We start from the raw sequence: 21,360 nt of genomic DNA, 5'->3' as shown, positions 1-21,360 counted from the left end.
CGACCAGCCAGTTACCGGCCCATCAGTCTCCTCTCAATCATCAAGAAAGTGATGGAATGTGTCATCAACAGTGCTATCAATCAGCACCTGCTCAGCAATAGCCTGCTCAGTGATGCCCAGTTTGGGTTCCACCAGGGTCACTCAGCTCCTGGCTTCATTACAGATTGGTTCAAACATGGACAAAAGAATTGAATTAGGGATGAGCAATAAATGCTGGCCTTGGGCAACTGGGGATAAGCAACAAATGCTGGCCAGCCAGTGATGCTCACATTACACAAAATGAATAAATTTTTAAAAAAACTTGTCAAGTTATAGGTAAACCTCAACATGTGATTGAACCAGCATCCTTAATTCTTCACCCAGTTTTTGAGGAACCATTCAGTCGTGTACAGGTGTGTCAAGTAGTGAGTATAATGGATGAGAGGATGAGAAAAAGCATGAGATCCAAAGACAATTGGACAATTTCCAAAGTGAACTTCCTCCTATGAGGTGAACAAATTCAAAGATATTAGAGAATTCAGACACTGTATTTTTGCATCTGGAGGAAGATCAACAGAGGGACAGAGTGAGATTGCTCAGAGAATACAAAGAAGTTTGTGTGAGGAGTGGTTGGGGCCTATCTTCGGTCTGTACTCGATGGAATTTGGAAGGATGAGGGGGAGGCCTAGATAGAGTAGACATGGAGAAGATGTTTCCACTTGGCAGAGAGAGTGAGGGCACAGCCTCAGAGTGAAGGGACCATCCTTAGGAACTGAGATGAGGAGGAGTTTTTTCATCCAGAGAGTGGTTAATCTGTGGATTAATCATTGCCGCAGAATGCTGTGGAGGCCAAGTCATTGAGTGTATTTAAGACAGAGATAGATGGATTCTTGATTGGTAAAGGGATCAAGGGTAATGGAGAAAAGGCAGGAGAATGGGGTTGACAAACAAATCAATTATGATCGAATGGCAGAGCAGACGTGATGGGCTGAATGGCCTAACTCTGCACTGATACATGGTCTTTAAAAGATACACTTAGGTGTCCCAGATTAATCGAACATGATGTGGATGTAGGTTATTCGGACCCAATAAAACAAAATCCATTTTGATTAAAACCAGAGAAGCAAGCCAAAGTAACAAATGAAGCTCAATGCTTGTTGGCGAATCAATTGATTGAACTGTCAGAGTAATTGGAGTTCTCTTGTGTAGGATTGAGCAAAAGTCAGTATCATCTAAAACCCTGGATTTTTTTTTAAAATAGCTGCCTGGAACTATTGTTTTGCCTGGAATTCCAGTTCACACCTCAACTCTGAAAGGGGCACCAACCAGAACACATTCTCTTGACTGAAACGAACTTTTACAACCTCGGCCTACTAACACACACGACCAACAAGCAGCTTCAGAACCAAGAACCACAGAGGCTGAACAGAGAAGCTGCATCCAGGAACCAAACCAAGAGCATCATTGCAACAAAGGACACCCGAGAGCAGGAACACCAACCAAACGCGATCTGAACAAGAGCTTCCAGACACAGGCCTGTTCTGAATAAACACAGAGATTCTTTTGCCCTGAAACACCTGTCTATTGCCTTCTTAATTTCACACTTTTAAATAAGCCCATTTGCGGAACCAGGGATCTGGGGATGATTCAAACCATCTAAAAATCAGCAAATTACTGATCACAAACAAGAGAGGGTATCCTGATTGAACTGTTAAGAGTAATTGGAGTTCTGTTGTTTGGTGACTCAGCCAGATGTTTCAATTCGATTCTGTGTACACTATAGGAAAGTGAATGTAGTCACAAAGATGGATTTATATCCTATTCCCTGGTCAGAAGATTGCATTGAAATGGTGGGTAGTGCGTCATTCCTATCGAAAATTGATTTGATGAAAGTATATTGAGAAGTACCGCTGACAAGAGTCAAGGAAATTCCTGCCTTTGCTGCATTCTGGATCTTTGTACACAATGGAAAACTCCAATACATTTGAAACATTTTGGGACGACAGGGTAGAGACTGAGGGCAGAACTGAAGAAAATTAGTTTTATTTGGGAAATGGTTTTGGAAAATTTATGGGATTAAAGTTTGATAAATCCGCAGGGACCAAAAATCTACATTTCAGATTACTTCAGGAATTGCCCAAAAATTTTGGGAACATTGATGTTCAAGATTCTATCGATTCTGGAACTGTTCCCAGTGACTGGAGCATTGCAAATGTAGCATCACTATTTAAAATGGGAGGGAGAGAGAAAAGTGGGCAACCTGGACCAATCAGCCTGACATTGGTATTGGGAAAAATACTCAAGTCCGTTGTGAAAGATTTAATCACTGAGCAAGTGGAAGACAGTGACAGGATTAGGCAGAGTCAGCATGGTTTGTGAAAGGGAAGTCATGCTTAACAAATTGACTGGAATTGTTCGAGGATGTAATGAGCGGATTTGACAAGGGGGAGCCAACGGATGTGGTTTATCTGGAACATTCAGAAGGCTTTTATTAAGTCCCACAGTAGAAATTAGCGTATAAAAGTAAGACTTATGGGACTGGGGGCAGTGTACTGACATGGATAGAGAACTGGTTGGCAGGCTGGAAATAAAGAGTAAAAAAAAAACAGACCTTTTTCTGAAAGGGTACCACAGGCCTGGACGCAGCTATTCTCAATATTTGTTCATGGTTTAGATGAAGGAACTTAAGAGTAATATCTCCAAGTTTGCAGATGACACAAAGCTGGGTGGGAGGGGGAGCTGTGAGGAGGATGCAGAGATGCCTGTGTCTGTGTATACCAGTCACTGAAAGTCAGCGTGCAGCAGGCAGTGAAGAATGTAAATGATATGTTACCTTTCACGTGAGAGGATTTGAGTACAGGATCAGGGATGCATTGCTGTAATTGTATGGGGCCTTGTGAGTCCACACCTGGAATATTCAAACCAAAACTGGTTCAGTGACAGGAGACAGAAGGTGGAGGCAAAAAGTTGTTTGTGTGACTGGGCCCAGTGTGCAGTGGGATACCACAGGGATCACTGCTGGGTCCCTTATTGTTCAGGATATATTTAAACAATGAAGATGAGAATGTGAGAGGTGAGGGGTGGGGGTGAGTGGATGATGACTGAGTTTGTAGATGACACAAGGTTTGGCAGATGGTTGACAGTGAGGAAGAAGGTCTGAGGTTACAGGAGGATCTAACTGGATTGGTCAGATGGGCAGATCAGAGTCAGGTGGAACTTACCCCTGATACATGTGAGGTGATGATCTTTGGACGATGTAACAGGTGAATAAGGTATTTATGAAGTCATATGGGACACTTGCCTTTATCATTTCAGGTATAGATTAGAAGACCAAGGAAGATATGTTGGAGCTGTGCAGAACTTTGGTTAGGCCACAGCTGCAGTACTGTGTGCAGTTCTGGTCACCACGTGATCAGAAGGATGGGATTGTACTGGAGGGGGTGCAGTGGATATTAACCAGGATGTTGCTTGGAATGAAGCATTTCAGCGATGAAGAGAGTCTGGATAAACTCGGGTTGTTTTCTTTGAAGCAGAGAAGGTTGAGAGGACCTGATAGAGGTGTAAACGGGTATGACGGGAATGGACAGAATGAATAGAAAGCAGGTGTCCCTATTCTTCGGAGTTGGCACACATTCACTGTGAAAGACAGGAGCTTCAGAGGGGATTTGAAGAGGTGATTTTCACCCAGAGGGTGGTGGGGGTCTGGTTTGCATTTTCTGGGCTGGTAGTTGAGGATTAACCCTTGAAATATCATAACATTTAAAGCTATGGGCCTTGTGTTGGAAAGTTGGTTGAATGCAGGTTTACTGTAGTTTGGATGGTACAGGTACAATGGATCGAAGGGCCTCTTCTGTACTGTGCGATTTTATGATTGTATTTGTGCAGTTTTGGTCTACTTATCTGAGGAAGGATGTTCTGACTGTGGAGGGAGGGCAGTGAAGGTTTACTAGGCTGATTCCTGGGATGACAGCACTTAGATCTGATGAGAAATTGGATCAGTTAGGATTATATTCACCGGAGGTTAGAAGATTGAGGGGAGTCACACTGAAAACTCTAAAATCCTAACAGGACAAGGCAGGACTTTCCTGATGAGGAGGGAGTCCAGAATCAAGGATTACAGTTTAAGGATATGGAAAAGGACATTTAGGGCTGAGATGAAGAGAAATGTTTTCATTCTACAGGAAGCCTGTAGAAGTTTCTGTCACTGAAAGCAGTTCAGCTCAAACCACTGAATGTTTTCCAGAAAGGGCACAATATAGTTCTTAGAATGAAAGGGATCAAAGGTTATGGGGAGGAAGCAGGAACAGACAACTGAGTTGGATGATCAGCCATGATCATATTGAATGGCAGAACAGGCTTGAAGGGCTGAATGGCCTACTCCTGTTCCGAGTTTCACTGTTTGAGAGACTGTTCATCAACGTGGAAACATATTGAATTAGAGAAAAACATTTGCCTTGGGTTAGGAATTAGTTTGGAGATAGGAGGCAGAGTGAGGGAATAATGTGTGTGTCCTCCAATGAGCAAGAGGTGAATAGTGGAGTGCCCAGGGATCCATCCTGGGACTTTAGCATTTCACAATATTTCTCAATGACTTGGATGAAGGAATAGAGAGCCATATATCCAAGATTGCTGGCCACACTGAGTGAGGCAGCTAGGAGAAGGTTACAGAGATGGGGAGAGTGGATGGACAAGGAGGGACTTCAGAACAATGACGAGAATTTGAAAATCGAGGCGTTGTTGTACCGGGAGCCAATGTCGCTCAGTGAGGATGGTGGGTGATTGGGATGTTTTTTTTTTGAGTTCGGATACGGGCAGCAGAGTTTGGGGTGAGCTGAAGTTTACAGAGGGCAGTGGCCGTGATGTGGCCCAGGACAACATTAGAATGATCACGTTTGGAGTCCCAAAGCAACGGCTGGGACTTTTAGTGAGTGATCTCTGTGATGTGGAGGATTTGGGGCTTAGATCAGCCTCAAAGATGAGGCCAAGATTGTAAGGAGTCTGATACTAAATAAAAGCTGAAAAAGCTGCAGATGCTGCAAATGAGGAAAAAAAAACAGAAATTGCTGGAAAAGCTCGGCAGGTCTGGCACCATCTGTGGAGAGAAAGCCGAGTTAACATTTTGGGACAAGTGAACCTTCTTCAGAACTGTTCTTAAGAAGGGTCACTCGACCTGAAAGGTTAACTCTGATTTCTTTCCCCAGATGCTGCCAGACCTGCTGAGGTATTCTGTTTTTGTCAAGAGTCTGGTTGAGCAGTAGACAGTGCTCAGGGAGAGGGATGGAGGTTGTACCGGGATCTGAAGAGGATGGATTTGATCTTCACAATGTGTTTCACAGTGAGCCTGGCTTCTCAGTCCTGACTGCTCTTAGCTGCTGTGATTGTCACTGATTGGACACTTATTATTAGAGACTCTGACCACAGCAGAAAGCCCCAGTGTAAAAAATAACTGCAAAGACTGTCAGAGCGCAAGGTTGAAACTTTACCAAGAGAGGAAGTGAAAGAAGGAGCTCAGAGCAGCTGGACGTTTGTTACTGAGATGGGAGAAAACTGGGAACCGTCTGCACTCCCTGGAATCTGACAGCACATAAGAACATTAAAACCAGGAGCAGGAGCAGGCTATCTGGCCTCTTGGGCCGCTCTGCCATTCTGTAAGATCATGGCTGATCTTTTCATGGCCTCAGCTCCCCCTTACCCACCTTTTCACCAAAACCCTTGATTCCTTTACTGTTCAAAAATTTACATGTCTTAGCTTTAAAAACATTTACTGAGGAAACCTCAACGACTTCGCTGGGCAGGGAATTCCATACATTCACAACCTTCTGGGTGAAGAAGTTCCTTCTCTATTTAGTCCTAAATCTGCTCCCCCTAGCACAGGAGGAGGCCATTCAGCCCATGGTGTCTGTGAGTGATCCAATTAGTCCTACTGCCCTCTCTCTCCCCATTACCCAGCAAATCTTTCCTTTACAGCTCAATCTCCAGTTGCCTCTTGTCGACTTTGGTCCACAGCAGAGACTGCCCCTAATCTGGGCTCCAAGTTGGCATCTCATTCATTCATTGGTAGTCGAACTGCCTGAGCTGGGAAATGGAGCTCAGGACCCTGAACATTCTCTCTCCCCTCCTGAGGGACATTTGATGCTGAGGTTTAATTCTATGGAACTTTACAATATATTTCTACCATACACACTTCTCCAGTCTGTGTGTAAAAGGCTGGAGCCTGCCAGCAGGATATTCAACTGCAGGAGCCGTCATCAATTTGACCAATTCTGACCACACCCACTCTCCGTAACCTTGCAACTCATTACTAATATCAAATCTGTCCTTGGTGTGAGACAGGGAATGGGCCACTCCATTTCAGACAATTTGGAATTTATGGAGCACAGATGGAGTAAGCTGAGAGAGGACATCAGAATGATGGAATTTGGAGGTGAGATAAGCAGGAATAAGAGTTTCTGTGGTCAAGGGGCTGATGTAGTGCAGAGACAAACAATGTAGTGGAGATTTAAATAAGAGACCTATGTGATGGAGAGGATGTGGGGTTTGAAGCTCCAATACTGGAGGGTCCAGTGGGAAAGAAGTTCAGGCTTATTGCTGTCCATTGGACATTCCAGTGGGATGGAGGCCCATGTTTACTGATCTCTGTTGGAGGTTCCAATTGAGTCTCATGGAATTGAAATGTTGGCATTTCTTGCAGCAATTGGAATCTTGGTATTTATTATAAAAGGACTGGATTACAGAAATAAAGAAATATTGTTACAATTCTATGAGGCATTAGTGAGACCACATCTGAAGCATTGTGTCCAGTTTTGGTCTCTTTACTTGGTGAAGGATATGGTGGCACTGGATATAGTTCAGAGGATGTTCATCAGACTGATTCCCAGGATGAAAGGGCTGTCATATGAGGAATGGTTGAATAGCTTGGGCCTGTACTCACTGGAATTCAGTCGCATGAAGGGGGGATCTGAGTGAAGTATATAAGATGCTAAAGGGGATTGATAGGCCGGACATGGAACAGATGTTCTCTCTTGTGGGCCAGTCTCAAACAATAGGTCATAGATATAGAGTGAGAGGAGGTATGTTTAAAACTGAGATGAGGAGAAGCTACAGGTGGCACAGTAGTGCAGTGGTGAGCACTGCTGCCTCACAGTGCCAGGGACCCAGGTTCGATTCCACCCTCGGGCAACTGTATGGAGTTTGCACATTCTCCCCCTGTCTGTGTGGGTTTCATCTGTGTGCTCCGATTTCCTCCCACAGTCTAATGATGTATGCATTAGAAGGATTGGCCATGCTAATTTACCCATAGTGTCCAGGAAAGTGTAGGTTAGATTCATTAGTCATGGGAAATGTAGGGTTACAGGGAATGGGTTCAGGAATGGCTCTGGGTGAAATGCTTTTTGAAGGGTCGGTGTGGACTTGTTGGGCTGAATGGCCTGGTTCGATACTGTATGGAATCTGTTCCATTCCAACAACTTCTCTCAGAGGGTTGGAAGTCAGTGCGCACCACCACCAACCCCTCCTACCCCGCTCCCCACTTCCCCCCACCCCCTTCCTTAAGCACAATGGAGGCAGAATCAACCAACAGATTCAGGAAAGAAACAGATATCTTTCTGATGAAAAGCAGGATAGAGGGCAATAGGTAGCAGTCTGGAAAGTGGAGAGGAGGTTAAGATCAGCCATGATCATGTTAAATAGGAAACGGGCTTGAAGAGTTGAATTACCTATTCCTGCTCCTCATTCCGAAATTCAATCTTGCTAAGGCAATGAGATCCTTGTTTACTGGTCTGTATTGGAGGAGCCAGTCACAAAGAGTCACATGTTTACTGGTCTGTATTGGAGGTTCCAGTTTGAAGCTGGTCCATATTTACTGGTCTGTACTGGAGAGTTCAAAGAAATGGAGGCCTTTCTTTCCTGGTTTCTATTGGAGGGCCCAACAGGAATAAGCTCCATGTTAACTAATCTCCGCTGGAGTATTCAGTGGGAAATAGACCCATCTTTACTGGTCTCCATTGGAGACTCCAGTGGCAAAGAGGCACCTGTTTAATGGTCTCTACTGGAGAGTTCAGTGGGAATTAATTCCATGCTTACTGGTCTCCATTGGACAGTCCAGTGGGACATGGATAACGTGGTGAGTGTGGGGCTCATTTCCTTTCTGTAGTAACTGTGTGATGGTCCAATCCTCATCCCAGTAAAACTGGAGCTTGAACATGGAAGGGGAAGGTGAGGGGAATGGATTGGAATATGTTGTGAATGGATGGATGGGTCAATGGGTCAGAGCCTGTCCTGTCCCTCCAGCTCACACTGACGGCCTGAGGATTTCCTCTCTCTGCTGGGCCTTCATGGAATGAGGTTTGTGTCCAAACCAGTCCCCAGTAAGAATAGGTCAACAGCACAGAATTGCCCTTCATTTGACATGAAACTGACCGTCTTCCTGAGAGAGGCCAAATCCTGGTCAATGTGGGAAATGGGGTTTTACTCCAGGAGTAGACATACTCTTGGTGTCAAGGGTTAACATCCATTAGTGGGGTAGAGCTGGAGCAGATTTACCCTGTATTTAACTTTTACCACTTGGGACATTATTGGAAAGGCAGAGAGAGGGAGGGAGAGAGAGTGAGTGAGAGGGAGAGAGAGAGACTGTTGGCGAGAGAGACAAGAAGGACATGGTGTGAAAGTGAGAGAGAGCGGGATAAAGAGTCTGAGGCAGTGTAAGATGAGGAAAAGGGAGGGAGAGAGAGAGAGGTAGAGATGGTGGAGTTGAAGAATAGAGATAGAGCGAGATAGAGTATGAGACAGTGTGACTGAGAGAGAGGGGACAGAGAGAGAAAGAGAGAGAGAGAAAGATGCAGAGCAGGCGTGAGACTAAGAGTAAAGGGAATCTAGTGAAAGAGAGACAGACAGACAGACATGTTCTGGTCACCACATTATGAGAAGGATATGACTGAACTCAAGAGGGTGCAGCGATTTCCCAGGATGTTGCCTGGCCTGGAGAGTCTGAGCTATGAGGAAGGATTGGAAAGGCTGGGATTGTTTCTCTTGGAGCAGTGAAGGTTGAGAGGGAACCTGCTTAAGGGTTATAAGATTATGAGGGGCAGAGATAGGGTGGAAAGGAAGGCAACGTTTTCCATGAGTAGAGGGATCAATATCCAGGGGCAGAGATTGGAGATTACACAGGCACATAAAGATAGAAACAGAGAGCAGCAGTAGGGTTAGGATTAGGGATAGGGATTGGCTCTGTGAGGCTGCTCTGTCATTCAATATGATCATGGCTGATCCTCTCCCCCAATGCCAAGCTGGGATTGGTGTTGTGAGATCATTGATGCCCAGTACAGACTTGTTAAATACTGTTCATGTCATTGTGCTTCTGGTTGAGAGAGAGACAGAAGACAGAGAGAGAGAGAGAGAGAGAGAAAGAGAGTGTACATTGTGAGATTGAGTGAGAGAGGGCGAGGCATTTAATTGCTGTCCCAGGTCTCACTGTTCCAATGTCCTGGAATAATGCCTGTTATTGAGATCAGTTAGAGAGTGACCGGAGGGAGGGAGACAGACAAAGAGAGAGTGAGGCAATTAGAGATTGAGGGTATAAGGAGAGAACGAGTGAGGAATTAGGTAGAAAGATATGTGAAGGAGAAGAATGAATGATAAGAAAGAGAGAGAGAAACCAACAAACACAGAATGAAATGGAGATAAACAGAGTGTCAAACATACATGGAAAAAGGGAAAGATAAAAGTGGTTATGTAATTGGGAGAGGACAGAGTCAGAGACGGAAATAGAAAAAGAGGGAGAAAGTCAACGAATAACAGAAATATATACAAGAGAAAGGTGAGAAAGAGAAAAAAAGGGAAAAGGGAGAAAGGAAGTATGAAAAGGAAGGACAAGAGAGAGAGAAGAGGAAGTGTGAGGGGCTGACGTGGCTCTCTCTGCCTGATGCCATTTACATACTGAGGAACACCCAGTCAGACTCTCACAGGCTGCAGCTTTATAAAGCAGAGCCCAGTGAAGGGAGAGTTTATCAGGAACCAGGCGCAGGGACAGGAGCACATACCATGATTTCACACATCCAGCTGATCTGGCCCCTGGCATTCTGTGTCGCAGGTACAAAACTCTCTCCTTCCACCTTGAATCTTTAGCTGCTCTCCATTTCACTCCAGTTCCACTGACTTGTGATTGAAGGGAAAATGCTGAAACCAGAGGAATGCTCAGTGTCTCCAACAATCTCTCATTTGACAGGCTCTTTCTGTGACAGTTCTGACTTCACTGTGTTTCTCTCTGACCCCTCAGGTATCAGTGGGGACATCACCATGACCCAGTCTCCCCCGGTGCTGTCAGTGTGGGACTGGGCCAGACCGCAACCATCACCTGTACGGCCAGTCAAGACATTAGCTACTACCTCAGTTGGTACCAGCAGCGAGAAGGTCAGAAACCCTCTCTCCTGATCTGTGGTGCCACAGATCGATTCACAGGAGTCTCCGATCGATTCACTGGCACTCAATCCGGGACCAGTTTCACCCTGACAATCAGCAACGTTCAGAATGAGGATGTCGCTGACTATTACTGTCAGAACAACTGGTATAGCAGCTCTGCTCTACACAGTGATACAGAGCCATACAAAAACCTCAATACACACAGCATCACCTCCTGTACTGACACATCCCCAGTTATATAAATGTATGATAATGGACACAGTCCCACCACCTGAACTGGCACATCCACAGCTAGATGCAAATGAAACTGAACAAATTACTCCATACTGGGATTGTCACTGTCCACTACACACTCCAGTCCCTGTGGTGTCCACTGCTCACTGAAGGCTTCAAGTTTCCCTTTTAGCCCTTATGGCCACGCTTGAAGAGCAGCTGCAAGATTTAACATCGAAAAATAAATTTCACAAAACTCCCAAGCCCAGCTGGACACAGAGAGACAGAGACAGAAAGACACATGAATGAGGGAGAGAAAGAGAGGGCCAGAAAGAGGGTGAGAGTGAATGAGAGACTGAGACAGGGAGAGATTGAGAGTGATGGGGGGAAGCAGAGAGCAGAGGTTTTTGTACAGCCTCTGCACTGAGAGCGTTCACTGTGGCTTACATTCGGTCAAGGAACCAAGCTCAGACTGAGTAAGTAAACCTCAATCCTCCGTTATTAACCCTTACAGTACTGAAGCAACTTTTTAAAACACAAATGCTGAATTGTTGAAGGTGTTAGTGGGGAGCTGCAGTGAATGAAATGGTTGATTGAGGAGCACTGTGTCTAACAGGGTGTCCAGCTGTATTTCTTTAGTTCCATTGCTCCCTTTAAAAAACAAGATCTAAGTCAGTAAGTTTTACTCACCGTGTGGAGGAGCTCTGTCCATTTGCAGCCTGTGGTCCCATTCCTGCAGCATGGAGTGAAATCAGTGAGTAGCCTCCTGCCAGTCTCAGTGTGACAGACACGGGCAGAGTTTGATGTGAGCTCTGGCTCCCTGTCCCAGTCTCTGATCTCACTGACCTCAGCAGCAGCAGCAGCAGCAGCAGCAGCAGCAGCAGCACAGTGAGACACCGAGCTCCCACCTCCCCCAGTTTTAACTCTGCTCAATCACAAAATCACAGAATTGTTACAGCGCACACGGAGGCCATTCTACCCATCCTGTCTGTACTGGCTCTCTGAATGAGCAATTCACTGAGTGTCATTCTCCTGCCTTCTCCCTGTCACCCTGCACATTGTTCCATTTCAAATAATAGTCTCATTCCCTTCGGAATGTTTCAATTGAAGCTGCCTCCACCACACTCTCAGGCAGTGCATTCCACACCTTAACCACTCGCTGGCTGAACATGTTGTTCCCCACCTCACTTTGTTACTTTTCCCAATTACTTTCAATCTGTGGTCTCTCAGTCTCAATCCTTTCTCAATTGGGAACATTTTCTCCCTATTTACTGTATCCAGGCCCCTCCTGCTTTTAATTCCTCAAATAAATCTCTCAGCCTTCTCCAAAGAAGACAGTCCCAAATTCTCCAATCAATCTGTATAACTGATGTTCCTCATCCCTGGAATAATCTTTGGAAATATTTTTTGCCATTTCTACAAAATGTCACCTCCTTCCTGAATTATTCACATTATCTATGACCCTCATGGTCTTATAAACCTCTATAAGTTTTATAAGTCACTCCTCAGACTCTTACGCGTCAGAGTAAAAATTCTCAGCTTTTCCAGCCCCTCATAGTCATGGAGTCATACAACGTGGAAACAGACCTTTCAGTCCAACTTGTCCATGATAACCGGATATCCTAAACTGACCTCATCCTATTAACCAGCATTTAACTTACATCCCTCGAAAACCTTCCTAGCTATGTACCCATCCCAATGTGTTTTAAATGCTGTAATTGTATCCGCCTCCAACACTTTCTCTGGCAGCTCGATCCATACACATACCACCCTCTGTGTGACAAGTTACCCCTCAGGTCCCTTTTGAATCTTTTCCCTCTCACCTTAAGCCTATACCCTCTTGTTTTGGAATCCCTTTCCCAAGGAAAAGACCTTGGATATACACCCTGTCTATGCCCCTCATGATTTTATAAACATTTATAAGGTCACCCCTCGGCCTTAGATGCTGCAGGAAAAATAGTCCCAGTTTCTTCAGCCTTTCCCTGTCGCTCAAACCCTCCAATTCCTGGCCATGTCTTTGTAAATATTTTCTGCAGCTTTTTAAGTTTAACAGCATCCTTCTTATCGCAGCGTGATCAGAATTGTTCACATTATTCCCAAAGTGGCCTCACCAATCTCCTATATAGCTGCAACATGATGTCCCAACTCCTGTACTCAATGCAGTGACCAATAAAGGCAAGTGTACCCAACACCTTCTCCATCAACCTGTCTACCTGTGACCCCACTTTCAAGGAATAATGCACCTGCATCTTCACCCCTAAATCTCTTTGTTCAGCAACACTCCACAGGGCCCTACCATTAACTGTATACGTCCTGCCCCGGTTTGTCTTTCCAAAATGCAACATCTCACATTTACTAAACTGAACTCCATTTGCCACACCTCTGCCCATTGCCCCATCTGATCAGGGTCCCACTGTACCCTGAGATGAATTTCTTCACTATCCACTGTCCTGCCAATTTTGATGTCATCTACAAACTTACTGTAACTCTTATATTCACATCCAAATCATTTCTTTAAATGACAAAAGCAGTGAAACCATCACCAATGCTTGTGGCACACAGCTATTCACAGATCTCCAGTCTGAAAAGCAACCTTTTAAACATCACTGTCTGTCTCCTATCTTCAATCCAATTTTTTTACCCCAGTGGCTCACTCCCCCGGATCCCATGTGGTCTAACCTTACTGACCAGTCCATCATGTGGAACCTTGTCAAACACTTTACTAAAGTCCATATAGACAATGTTTACTGTTCTGTCTTCATCAATCTTCTTTTGTCACCTCCTCAATCAAATTCAGGAGACATGAATTCCTATGCATAAAACCACATTGATTATCCAAAGAATGTAAATCCTATCCCACAGAATCCACTCCAACATCTTACCCAGCACTGACATCAGGCTCACTGGTCTACAATTCCCTGGCTTTTCCTTACAGTCTTTCTCAAATAATGGCATAACATTAGCCAACCTCTCTGGTTCTCCAGCACCTTACCCATAGTTGTCAGTGATACACATATCTCAGCAAGGGGCCCAGCAATCTCTTCCATAGTTTTCCCTACCTTTATGTGTTTTAAGATCTTTTGCGTCTCCTCATTTGTGTGTGATCTCTTTTCACGACATCACTATTTTTCCAAATTCCCTAGCTTTCTCCCCAATAAATACTGACCTGAAATATTTGTTTGGGATCTCACCCATCTCTTGTGTCTTACCAAAATACAGCACTCACATTTATCTGAATTAAACTCCATCTGCCATTCCTCAGCCCACTGGCCCAGTTGATCAAGATTCCATTGTATTATTAGCCCTTTTCACAGCCAATGATTAGATTAGATTCTCTACTGTGTGGAAACAGGCCCTTCGGCCCAACAAGTCCACACCAATCCTCCGAAGAGTAACCCACCCAGACCAATTTCCCTCTCAGTAATGCATCTAACACTATGGGCAATTTAGCACAGCCAATTCACCTAATCTGCACATCTTTGGACTGTGGGAGGAAACCAGAGCACCCGGAGGAAACTCACGCAGACACAGGGAGAATGTGCAAACCCCACACAGACAGTCATCCAAGGCTGGAATCGAACCTGGGACCCTGGTACTGAGGCTGCAGTGCTGACCACTGAGCCACCATGCTGCCCCCCTGAGCCACCACTGAGCCACCGATGCCTCCTGAAAATTGACCTGAACACATTCTCGCAACTCTGGCACCTCTCTGCCCATTACACTGCTGCTACCCCAAACTATATTCAGAAACTAAAGACCCCTTTCCCCCATTTATAACAACTCTATCACATTTGCAGGTCTCTGTATATTCCTTGCATTTGCATTCCTCCACATCCTTCGCACTGGGTGGTGACTTATTGACTGCACTGAGGATTCTGTGGACCTTGGTGTTCCTCTCTGATATTCCCCCCTGGTTCCCACAGCCCTGCCAAGTTAGTTTAAACTCTCTCTAACAGTGCTCATAAACCACCTCACAAGAATCTAAAGCCCTCCCTCATGGATTCTCTTTCCAGCCCCACAGTCACCTGTGTTCACCTCCTGATTCTATTCTCAACTGCATGGGACACTGGGAATAATCCGGCGACTCCTATTTTGAGTTCCTGCTGCTAATTCCCTCCGAAGCTCCCGACTGCAAGACCACTTTTCTCCTTTTGTCACTAGGACCAATGTGGACCACTAATGCTGCCTGTTCCTCGTCTCCCCTCAGGGTGCTCTGCAGACGGTCAGTTACATCCTTGACCCTGGCACCAGGGAGACACACCATCCTGGATTCCCATCTGCAGCTGCAGAAACACCTACCGATTGCCCTCACTCTCGAATCTCCTCTCACTATCGCTCTTCCAGTCTTCCTTGTGCCCCCCCGCACAGCTGAGCCCCCCGTGGTGCCATGGACTTGCCTCTGGCTGCACTCCCCAGATGAACCATCATTCTCATCAGGATTCCAAACTGAATCTTGGTTGTAGAGTGGGTTGCACTCAGGGGATTTCTGTACTAGCTGCCTGGTCCTTTTGGACTGTCTGCTGCTCCCCCATTCCCTCTCTCCCTGCATACTCTAAAGCTGCAGAGTGACCACATCTAGAAACGTGCTCTCCACGGAGCTCTCAGCCTCACGGATGCTCTGTACTGACACCTGCTGCTGAACCCCGGAGCTCCAACTGCTGTCACTGACCACACTTCCTACACTCATGATATTCCAGGAGCTGGGAAACATTTTGAAGTTCCCACATGGATGCACACTCTTTCTACTTTTGGATTATCTCTTTGCAGAGTTCTGATGACAAACAGCTACTGCAGGGCTCACAGTCCAGTGGGTTCAGTGTTCCAGGGTTTTGGGGAAACTCTCCATAAGACTTTAAGAAATAGGAGCAGAAATCAGCCATTCAGCCCATTGAATCTGCTCTGCCATTTGATCTTGGCAGATATGCTTCTCACCCCCATTCTCCTGCCTGCTCCACAGGAACTTTCCATCCCCTTAACAATCACAAACCTATCTATCTTTGTCTTAAATACACTCAGGGACTTGGCCTCCACTGCCCTCTGTAACAATGAATTCCACAGATTCACCACCCTCAGGCTGAAGAAATTTGTCTTCATCTCTGCTTGAAAGGGTCGGCCCTTCATTCTGAGGCTGTGCCTTGGTTACCGAGTCTCTCCTGTTTTTGGAAACATCTTCTCTGCACCCATTCTATCCAGGCCAATCAGTATTCTGTAAATTTCAATAAGATCCCTCCTCATCCTTCTAAACTCCATCGAGTACAGACCCAGTGTCCTCAACCACGCCTCATATGACAAGTTCTTCATCCTCAGGATCATTCTTGTAAACCCCTTCAATGCCAGCACATAGTTTCATAGAATATGGGTCCCAATTCTGCTCACAATATTCCAAATTCAGTCTGACCAGAGCCTTACACAGCCTCAGCAGTACATCTCTGCCCGTGTGTTCTAGCCATATTGAAATGAATGCTAACATTTCATTTGCCTTCCCAAGCACAAACTGGACCTGCCTGTTAACCTTAAGAGAAACCTGAATGAGGTTAGTGCTTTAGATCTCCAAATGCTTTCCTTATTTAGAAAATACTTCCACACCCTGACTCCATTGATTCCTGAAAGATCATCACCAGTGTCCCCATAATCTCCTCAGTGATCACCTTCAGAACACACTGGTGTAGTTCATCCAGTCTGGGTGAGTTATCCACATTCAGACCTTTCAGCTTCCCCAGTACCTCCTCCTTAGTGATGACCACTACACTCACCTCTGCCCCCTGACAGTCTTGAAGTACTAGGACATTGCTGGTGTTTTCCATTGTGCAGACTGATGTAATGTATGGATTCAATGCCTCGGCTTTTTCTTCATTTTCCTATTATTCTTTTTCCAATGTCTATTTCTGCCTCCCTCTTCATTTTTATAAATCTTGTGAATCTTTTGCAATCTTCTTTTATATTACTGGCTCGCTTTCCCCCCACATTTCACTTTCTGTACACTGAATGGATTTTTTTTTAGTTATCCTCCACAGGTTTTTAAAGACTTCCTAATCCTCTGGCTACCTGCTATTTTCCACCACATTGTATGCTTTTTCCTTTTGCTTTTATGCTGTCCTTGACCTCCCTCATCAGCCATGGTTGCCTTGTCCTCCCCTTAGTCTGTTTCTTCTTTTTCAGGAGGAATTCCTACTCTGCTTCCTGAATTACGCCCAGAAACTCTGCTGTTTGCTGCCCCACCATCTTACCTGCTCAGCTCCCCTTCCAATCAACTCTGGTCAACTCCTTCCTCATGTCTTTGTACTTACCTGTACTCAATTGAAATACTGTTCCATCTGATTGCAGCTTCTCCCTCTCAAATTACAGCGGGATTTCTATCATATTATGATCACTTATCCATAGGGATACTTTCACCTTCAGCTCACTAACCAGGTTTGCCTCATTACACATCACTGAATCCAGAACTGCCTGTTCCAAATGATCAACCACAAGCTGTTTCAAAAACCATCTCGTAGACATTCCATGAAATCCTTTTGTTGAGATGCGGTACCCAGTCCACCTATCCATTGAAGTCTGCCATAACATTTTGTATTTGGCTTTGCTGTCTCCAGTTCCAAACTTCCAGCTCAGCACTGTCTCCATAACTTGCCCTACCTGCCTATCTTCTTTTCCACCTATCCACTCCATCCTCCCACCCCCTATTGTACTCTATGCTACTTTCCCCCCACCCCCACCCTCCTCTCACTTTTCTCTCCACCCTTCAGGCTGTCTGCCTGTATTCCTGATGAAGGGCTTTTGCCCGAAACGTTGATTTTACTGCTCGTCAGATGCTACCTGAACTGCTGCGCCAATCCAGCACCACTCTAATCTAGAATCTGGTTTCCAGCATCTGCAGTCATTGTTTTTACCCTTTTCTGTCTCCTGATTGATTTCCTTCCCCACACCCTGGTTACTGCTTGGAGACCTGAACATAACTTGCATCAGATTCTTTATTTCTTGGGTTCCTCAATTCTACCCACACAGATTCTACACCTTCTGACTGTATCACTTCTTGCTATTGATTTAAAGTCATTTCTTACGAACAAGGCAACTCTTGCCTCTCTGCCCAGCTGCCTGTCCTTTTGATAGGACATGGATCCTTGGATATTTAGTTCCCAGCCTGGATCCCCTTACAGCCATGTCTCTGTGATACCCACAACATCGTACCTGCCAGTTTCAATCTGCACTACAAGCCCATTGTGTATACTGTGTGCATTAAAGTACAACACTCTCAGTCCTGCATTGACTGCCCTCCTTCATATCATTGTCCCCTTATCTGCTGTGCTTTACGTTCGATACCTGATCCTTTCCACACTCTCTGTCCTTTTACATCTTCGAGAATCTTGAATAATCTCTCCTGAGCCCTCTTCCACTTTAACAAGTTTAAATTCCTTGGAAACTCAATTTACCTTGATTTGTGACATCATTTTTCTACCTTACTCGGATTGGTCCGTGCGTTTAGACACAAAATCTTTAAGTTTGATCTATTATTGATTTCCCTGCACTTTTATGATCCCTTTGATATTCAAAATTTCTGTCCCTTTCCTTTATTTTCTGGTCACAATCAATCCCATCACTAACCAGTAATCCTACCTTCTCCTTTACCCTCCATTTTCTCATTTTCCATCCAACTGAACCAAATTATTTTCTCTTTGGGTTGAGTTCAGGACGATATTTATCCTTGAACCAAAATCATGAAGAATGCTCTTTGATCTCATTGCTTCCAGTGGGATCTTGCTGTGTAGAAATTGTCTGCCCCATTCCTGAAATTGCAAAAATGGCTGGTTTTCAAACAAAATGTAACTGTCTTTGGGAGAGCCTGAGGTGCTGAGGGCTTGATTGAAACACAATTAGCGTCATGGAGATGTACAGCATGGAAACAGACTCTTCGATCTGACTTATCCATGCCAGCCACAGAGACATAGAGTCATAGATTCAGAGAGATATACAGCACAGAAACAGACCCTTTTGTCCAACTTATCCGACCAGATAACCTAAATTAATCTAGTCCCATTTGTCAGCATTTGGCCCATATCCTTCTAAACCCTTCCTATTCATATACCCATCCAAATGCCTTTTAAATGTTATCATACCAGCCTCCACCACTTCCTCTGGCAGCTCATTCCAAAAATGTACCACTCTCAGTAGGAATACGTTTTGCCTTAGTTCCCATTTAAATCGTTCTCCTGATACTTTCCACCTATGCCCTCTAGTTCTGGACTCCTTCACTCTGACCAAAATATCTTCTTGTTTCACTTGATCAATGCCCCCCATGATGTTAGAAACCTCGATATAGTCATCCTTCAGCCTCCAGCGATCCAGGGAAAATAGCCTCAGCCTATTCAGCCTCTCCTGATCGCTCCAACCCTCCAACTTGGCAACATTCTTGGAAATCTTTTCTGAACCATTTTAAGGTTCCCAGCATTTTTCCTACAGCAGGGAGGCCAGAATTCCACACAGTATTCCAAAAGGGGCCAAACTAATGTCCTGTACAGGTGCAACAGCTCCTAACTCCAATACTTAATGCATTGCTCAATAAAGGAAAGCATGCCAAATGGCTTTGACACCCCTCTACTTACCGGCAACTCCACTTTCAAGGAACTAATCTTTTTTGGGATGAACTGAGAGTCTTTCAGTTGTGCTTTTCCTAATCACCCTGTTCAGAAACAAACTTCTTGCTTTCACGCTCAACTAAAAATAAGATAAAGGAGGTGATGATTTAATGGTACTATTGCTGAGTTGTTCATCTGGAGATCCAGATTAATGTTCTGGGGACCAGGGTTAGAATCCTGCTACAGCAGATGGTGGAATTTGAATTCAATAAAAAAAAATCTGCAATTAAGTGTCTAATGATGACCATGAAACAATTGTTGATTGTCAGGAAAAAGCCATCTGATTCCTTAATGTCCTTTAGGGAAGGAAACTGCCATCCTTACCATGTGACTCCAGACCCACAGCAATGTGGATGACTCGAAACTGCCCTCTGGGTGATTAGGGATGGGCAATAAATGCTTATCCTGCCAGTGACGCTCACATCCCAAGAAGCAATTTAAACAATGCCTGTTTATTTATGGGGTTTGTTAGGTATTGGCTACAAATGTTCAAATGGATTGTTTAGCCAGTATATGTTCAGAGAATTAAAATCCCTTCAAATAGCAGGGACTAAAATTGTTTTGCTTGTCTTTCAGGCCGTGACAACTCTCAGCCCAAGCTGACCCTGCTGCCCCCCTCCCCGGAGCAGGTCAATGCCAAGGGCACTGCCACCCTGATGTGCCTTGCCAATCACTTCTATCCCGATGAGCTGGAGGTGCAGTGGAAGAAGGACGGTGCAGTCATTTTGGACGGGGTTCAGACCAGCAACTACCTGCGAGCTTCAGACAGCACCTACAGTGTCAGCAGCCTGCTGACCCTCTCTGGGTCTGACTGGGAGTCCAACGCTCGCTTCTCCTGTGCCCTCACCCATGTGACCCTCCCCTCTCCCCTCAGCAAGAGCATCAGGAGATCAGAATGTGTGTAGAGTGTTCAAGACAGTCCCCAGAGGAGACACAACTTTAAATAGAACAGGGCTGAGCTGGCAGGACAAAGGTCATTGTCAGCACTGAATTTCAACTCTCTTCCTTCTTGGGATTGGCTCGAAGACACATCTGAAGTTCAAGGGTTAAGGCAGGCACATTGAAATCATCAAAAACAAGCTTTACTCTGTATCAAACCTCATGCTGACCCGGTCCTGGGAGTGTTTGATTGGGGCAATGATGACTTATGATGTCAAGTAAAACCTCTCGAAGTTGCTGAAGACTGTCAGCTGTACAAAACAATGTGAACCTCAGAAGTCTCTGCTTCAGTAAACCAGATCTCCTTCCTGCTCAGCTGCCAGTTCTAATTTAAGGTTTTATCACTGTTTGAAGGGACAGGATTCTCATGTTATTGAGAAAACCTCCACAAGTGTTTTCCTCAAGCTCTAATGTGGCTGTGAATTTGTGTAGCTTCCTCTGTCTGGGCTGTTAATTGCAGTCTGTTTTCTGTCCATGTCAATCTGGAAAAGGGAATAAAGATGAAGAAGATTCAGTCTCTGTCTCTGTGTGCTTTGGAGATTGACCACTCCATTCAGCTGATTGGCTGCATTTCAGCATGGCATTGTCACAATTGGCTACTTGGCCTGTCAATCAATGACACATCCGTTGTAGAGGATACTGACAGCCAATCATCAATCACTTTCAAATGATCCCTTTGATCTGGAATCATTGGAGGTTACAAGATTCCAAACAGATCTCCATTAATGACAATCTGAACCATCTCTGACACCTCCCTCCCCTTCCTGGACCTCTCCATCTCCATTAATGATGACCAACTTGACACTGACATTTTTTACAAACCCACCGACACCGAGGATTCCACCTCTTCCCAACCTACCTCTTGCAAAAATGCCATCCCGTATTCCCAATTCCTCCGCCTCCGCCATATTTGCTCCCAGAAGGACCAGTTCCATCACAGAACACACCAGATGGTCTCCTTCTTTAGAGACCGCAATTTCCCTTCCATGTGGTCAAAGATGCACTCCAACGCATCTCGTCCACATCCCACCCCTCTGCTCTCAAACCCCAACCCCTCCAACCGTAACAAGGACAGAACCCCTCTGGTGCTCACCTTCCACCCTACCAACCTTCGCATAAACCACAACATCTGACGACATTTCAGCCACTTCCAAACGGACTCCACCACCAGGGATATATTTCC

The 21,360-nt window shown here is 45.1% G+C and overlaps 2 long non-coding RNA genes across 2 annotated transcripts in view; both read left to right on the top strand.

Annotated features, from left to right (window-relative positions):
• The window catches only part of LOC122547362 (uncharacterized), a 466,533-nt gene that overhangs the window by 369,748 nt on the left and 75,425 nt on the right, over positions 1 to 21,360 (top strand). The window lies entirely within an intron of this gene.
• LOC148149316 (uncharacterized) lies at positions 11,053 to 20,692 on the top strand. The gene is made up of 2 exons (XR_015758267.1): positions 11,053 to 11,084; positions 19,815 to 20,692. It is a non-coding gene; the product is annotated as an uncharacterized LOC148149316 (long non-coding RNA).

The sequence above is a fragment of the Chiloscyllium plagiosum genome, unplaced genomic scaffold (assembly GCF_037043375.1).
Source record: "Chiloscyllium plagiosum isolate Xiang-an unplaced genomic scaffold, Cpla_swu_hap1 HiC_scaffold_9, whole genome shotgun sequence".
Taxonomy (NCBI): Eukaryota; Metazoa; Chordata; class Chondrichthyes; order Orectolobiformes; family Hemiscylliidae; genus Chiloscyllium; species Chiloscyllium plagiosum.
Note: the sequence above shows the minus strand (reverse complement) of the source record. Positions and strands in the feature narration are given on the sequence as shown.